Here is a 6,874-nt window from a genome sequence, read left to right on the forward strand (position 1 = left end):
AACTATGACCGTGGTTATAAAACCAGATAAAGAACGGTAAAGATGTTCCACTAGCTAATAAAAATATGCTCTAAAATGGTAAAAACAGTTCACCGATGAGGGCTGCATTATTTAAATAATAAAAATATAACAAAAAAGTCTTCTCTTTAGAGAAAATAAATCTTAAAATTATACATCATGCAAATAACACCGATCTCGAGACAATGGAAAAAAAAGCAGCATGAAAGGAATTTGTGTATAATAAAAGAAAAAAAAATTACAACAAAACTTCTTGAAGCCAAGAATAAAATTATGATTTAGGATCGTGAGATCATCAAGATGTATATAAGACAGTAGCCTTGTAAGAAGTGAAATAGATCAATTCTCTATTATTCAAAACAAAAATGTGTTTTTAAGGTAAAAATGTCTACATTGTAACGAAGGCATAAAAAAGCGTCTCTGTTTAAACGAGAAGCAGGAAAATATTATGGCATTCTACCAGGCGAAGGCACCTAGAAATCTTAATATTTCACATAGTTTCTTCTAATAAGACGATACAACTTAAATTAAAGCAAAGATCAGAACTCACTCCGTACAAGAGTTAAAATACGAAAATACAGAAATAATGGTTAATACAGAATAAAAACAGATAATAAAATCAGAAAATTAGACTGGATATTTTTCTATAAATGCAAAAGGAATATGATTACCTTATTTCGAAATTCGTGTAACTAGACTTTACAACTTATTATAAGTTGTGATTGAAATAAAATACAAGTATGTCTTCTAGGCGAATGTTAATGGTTTAAAAAATTGAAAAACAAGTATAATACTAGATGTACTGACTTGAGATGGTGTGCTTTTGAAATTTCGTGCAAAGTATTAGCATATATACAAGCTCATATATTTCGCAAGATACTTGAATAGATCTGTTATGTAGAAACAACAGTTGATGAAACTAGATCTTGGTAATGTGTCAAAAAATGTATCAATCAGTTTTACAATATTCCCAAAGGGCTGACTATGTCTCAATAGATATTGTTATATTTTATGAATTGAAAACCAAAAAAAAATAGTTGTACTGTATTATAAAAGCAATTTTGCAAGATTCCTCAAATAGTAAAGACAAATTAAAATTTAAAATTTAAAATTCACATAATATAAAATTGATATAAAAATCTAAAAAATTATAGTATGAAACTTATAAGCCACTAAAAAAACGATTTTTCGGATATGTATATTTCTTTAAAAATGAATTTAGCGGGAACGTTGTTGTATAATGAAAAAAAGTTATCAGTGCAAGGCACTTAAAAATCAGAATCTTTTATAAAGTATCTATGTTTTTTTTTTGTTTGAATTAAAAGAACTATTTAATTTTCTGTTTAAGATGGAATTTACTTTTTATTTTTGATCTAAAAATGTAAAAAGACAAAAAAAAAGTCGTTTCAGAATAAATCTTTATTTTGCATACGAACATATTAAAATTGTAATTTAAAATACAGATAAAGAATTATAAAAAATACGAATATGTCGCTACTTGTAAATTTAAACATGTATATTATAATAAATTTGTAATAGGATAATAACGAATAACATCTAACATTATGGTTCTTAGAAGGAGCAGAAAAATCGAAGAATATGTAAGAGATATATAATTTTCAGGAATATAATTGTGATTTGTTGTTAAGTATACAAAATAGTAATCTAAAAAAAAGCTTCATAGTCACATAAAAGAAATATAAAATTGAGAATGAAAAGTTTAAAAATGCAATAACATGTATATGAAACAACTTTCTGTATTATTTTATAATTAAAAAATCTAATACATATGAGTTATAATTTACGAATTTAAAATAATTATCTGAGAATGTTATTTGGAAAGACAATACAAGAACCTGTAAATTTTTTATATATAGTATATGTTAATTACTGTGTCTTATTGGAATAAGAAATATAAAAAATCCATCTAATGATATTATTTTAATATAAATACACAATATTATACAATAAAATTTACAATATATGCAAAAACACATTTTATTTAAATTTAGATAGCACTTATAATTACATGTATATTTATATAAAATACGCAAAACAGGGTTCGAAAAACATATAGACGTGCTGAATTTACTATTCCTAAACTTGTCAATAATTTATCTAGGTATAAAGAAGCTTATCAGTGGTCAACCGAAGCTAAAAAGTTTACATTCAAAAGCAATTTTTATTATGGTTCACATTTTTTCGTTATCAATAAATATATTTAAATCAGCTAAATCGATCAAAAATCACATATTAAGGTCGTAAAATTGTTCTTAATCTATAGTGAAGTTTATAAAATTTATTTATGAGGATTTTTAATTAAAAACGATATTCATTATCTAAATAAACGACCCATGAAAAAAATATTGAGGCTATAGTTTCTGTGGAATATGATTATATATTCTATAATTTATATTATTGTTTTGTAGCAAAATATATACTTCTAAAAATAAATTGTTGGGGAATGTGTATAGAAATAAAATGACTTATATACAATATTATCTTATGGCTATTTAGTTTTATGCGTCTCAAAACTAATATAAACGCATTTTTAAACAGTATTACAGACTTTGATTACACATTAACATTATATTTTAGTTATTATTTAAATTTATAAGGTATGTTATATTGGATCTATAAATTGTGAATTTAAAATATTTTAATATTTAAATGGGATCTTATGCGAAATATCATAATTTTATATGGGATTTTGTGTAACTTTACACGTAAAACTAATATGATAATGCTGACAAGATGCAATATCGAAATTGATTTATTAAAATACATGCTCACTTTCAAATAAATTTACAAAATCTTCGGATATTAACAAATGGGTTACCAAATTCTTTATTTTTTAATAATAATCGTTATAAATTTTTTATCTTTTTTTATAATAGATATATGTGTTATATAATTAAACAAATATTTTTTTGCGTAAATATATTTTAGAATGCCATACGATGCATAAATTATCAAAGTATCTTAAAGTTTATAGAAAAGGTATAAAAGGTTTTGATATAACCATAGGGTGTTTTCATGATCATTTGCAATAAATTTATATTTAAAAAAAGCAAAAAAAAAGTTTATACGCAATCTTATTGATGTTACAGTGGTCTTTGTAGTTTTTTAATTTAAAATTATCAGTGATGTTAATTTTTTCCTAGATGTTTAATTGTTATCCATGTTTTTATATTTTTATAGAAGTAAGATGGAAAAAAATACATTTTCGAATATTTTTTATTATAACTTAATAGTAAATTCTATCCCTATTTATTTGCGCTCACTGTCGATTACATTATTATTACTAGGCTACTGTTGTATAGAGATATGAGGGGAAGGTATATGGTGGCTTAATCATGATTAATACCGTTGAAAAATATTCTCGAAACAAAAAAGCATACTCTGCATACATACCAAAATTATATTTTTAAACATTCAACTGTAAATTTTACAGTGCCATAGATTTAAGTTAAAAACAATTGGGTTCCAAGTCTTCATATAAAGGTTTTTTTTGTTCTATAAGGCACGCTTAATTCTTCGGAAGACTTATTTCAATTTTCTGTCGTAGATGAAACAGTGCCTTTCTCTATATTTATATCTTGATCTTTTGAATCTTTTTTTGAGTAGAATAATCTGTGTTTATTTTCGTAGATAATTTATTTTCATCGACTCGAGTCACAGACGTTTCACTTTGTGGATATATTTTTCTTCTTCAATCAATCTTGCACTTTTATCTACAGCATAAAAACTCTTATTTTTACCTTTATAAACAGAATATTTTGTTCGGTGACCCATTCGTATAATTAAAGAAAAAGTTGCCCGCTGAATTGAACACTCAATATCTGATCTGCTTGTTTTCACAACTCTGCACATAACGTAAATACACAATACACTGTTTCTAGTGATTCATCAGATTCATATGGTATGTTTTGTAATACAATAGTATTACATATAAACCTTGTTTCTATCAACAGTCGTTTTATTCTATTCGCCTTTTTTTTATTAAGCAAATTTAAATCCTAATCAAAATTATTTCGTTTGCAAAAACCAATTTATCTATCTTTTTTGGTTTTAGAATCTAGTTTAAATTTTTTTTTGCATTATCTTTACAAGATGCGTTTTTTTTTCGTGGGTTATCGAGTCAATTTTATAATCAGATATATATTTTTTTCGCGTTTAAAATGAAAATAGCTTTGAACACAATGAAACTCGTTTTGTTGCAATGAAAACATGAATATTTTTTAGCATAATTATACATTGTTGAAAATTTGAATATAAAGTTTTAATCTCTAAATTGCCATAAAAAGCTTAGTTTCGATCGATTCAAATGTCAAAACTAGAAATTTAATATAATTTTTTGTATTTATTACATATATTCTATATTGTAAATACCTAAATTGGTTCGATGTCGTATTATTTTTTAATATTTCAATTTTCATGAATTTTAGAAAATATACCGTGATTATTATTGTTTTTTGCAAAAACTCTTTACAAATTAGGGCTTATATATAATGGTTCTTTTTTTTTTTGATTTTGACATCTTATTTAACATTTTTTTTTAAAAAACAATATAGTTGGATTTTTATGTACAAATCATACCTATACTCTTGTTTTGTGTTAAACCAAATATCATAAATTATTTTATTCTTAATAGCACTTATTATTTTAGAGTTTAAATATTCCTCGGTTTTTTTTATGATTCAATTTAGATGTGGCTTCATGTTGTTTCCGTACTTAACTATTAGTATTTTTTATTATATATGGTAGTATATTTATAACGTTAAATTTGTTTGAATTATGTATTTCACTTAAAAAATGTATATAAATTACAAAATGAATGGTTATAATATGCAAATTTGTTTTCTCGTATAAGTTTTATAGCATAAATACATATTTATTACGTTTTAGATAAACATTTTATTTATGGTTGACTTTAAGCAAACTATTAATAAATATGTTTCAATCTTTTAACTTGATTCAGTAAATTTTTTAAAAGCATTTTTTTAATTTATATAATTTAATAAATAAAATACAATATTTCTAGTAGAAAATTCCATAATCGTGTATTACATAGACGTGATAAGAGTTATAAAAAAAGTCTAGCACATAAAACGGCATAAAAGTGTTTATTTAAGTCACAGAATTTTTTAATACCACTTATATAAGAAAATAGAGCATTTTAGAATCAATTTTAATTGCAAGTCGTACACACGTATATCAAATTTTTAATACCTTTTTTATTTTCTGTATCATTCATCCACATTACTTTATAAACGTTTGGATTTCTTGATTAGTAAGTCTTTGTATATTTGATTTTAAAATTTTGAAATTCAACAATAAAATCAAAAAATCCATGACATGTGCTTCATCATTATTACTAATACTCTTTAGTATACTAGTAATCTTATTACAAATATCGAAAGTAATAATAGAAGTAAAAAAAACAGCTTATAATTTAGATATCAGCTAAATTTAGGTAAAAGTTTTACAAACAATGTCACATTTTCCAAATTTATATAGTTAAGGAATTAATATATAAAAGTTTTACAATAGAACACGATTTATACGGAAAAACTACACTTTATCTGAACATTCGATAGATGTATTAAAATAGTAAAATTGGGTTCATCGGCATATTTTCTGCTATAAATGTACATTTACGATGGGGTTTTTTAAACTATCAGTAGATGCACCATACATTTAAATATTATTCTTTGTAAATTAGATTTTATAATTTGCATTATCTAACAAAACGACAGATGCTCTTTATAACATAACATAAGAAAAACTTACTTCTCCGTATTTCTTAAATATTTACTAATTAATTTTACAGCCTTTCTCACATAATATAAATATATTTTTCGGAATTCCGTTTTTTTGTGTGTAATTTACTCCTGGGATATGCAATCTTGTATCTTTTATGTACATCTAAAAGTGTTTAGACTAGATTTTCAATTTACAACTTGTGAAACCGATCTCGCCGTCTATCTAAATATTAATGACAGCACAAAAACTAGCAAAGCATATTTTTGTCATTTTAAAACGATACCGAGCATATTAATGCATTTTTTCATTGCATTTTAGATTTTTTTTTTAATTTCTTCATAATAGACACATAAATCTATTTGATAATGCGATACTTTTTTATGGGTACATATTATTTTTTCCAAAATTTATCGCGAAATTTTATTTACTCTCGCAAAACTAAATATTGCTTTATTTTACATTTTTCTGTTTAATCCATTAAATGCATCTATTACCCCTTTCTTTCTAACACTTCTTCTGCAAACAAGATATATAAATTCGAAACACGTCATTATACGATTATATGTGCACACCAAAGTTCGCATCTTTTATTCTGTATATGCGAAATGAAATTATGTAAATAAAACTCTTTTACTTGAAATAGGAACGAATTAAAACATTTATTTAATTATTAGTATATTTTTTGACTATCAATCTTATCTATTTAAACGTGGACAGCCCAATTATGATATAAAAAAAGTTTTTAAGCATCGTTTGACATCTTTTTTTGAGGTATCTAAATTTACCTAGGTTTTTAGCAAATGAGATGTGTTCAAGTGTCTTGCAAAGTGTGAGATCTTGCCCGTTTTATTTTTACTTCGTTTGAATATATAACTCCTTTTCATATTTTTTAGAAGTTCGTAACCACTGCTTAGCAAGCTATTACACATGATTATATACTTGTTTTACATTTAAAAATTAAGCCAATTTCAACCGCCAAGAGGTCATAATAACTTTATTTTTTATTACCAACTTAAGTTAATCAGTCAAGGCTAGTTTTATCTTTTTATAAAACAAGTTTTTTTATTTTTGGTCTATATTTATAGTCTTA

Source organism: Rhyacophila brunnea, unplaced genomic scaffold (genome assembly GCF_057557595.1).
Source record: "Rhyacophila brunnea isolate RB1 unplaced genomic scaffold, BYU_Rbru_1.0 scaffold_77, whole genome shotgun sequence".
Taxonomy (NCBI): Eukaryota; Metazoa; Arthropoda; class Insecta; order Trichoptera; family Rhyacophilidae; genus Rhyacophila; species Rhyacophila brunnea.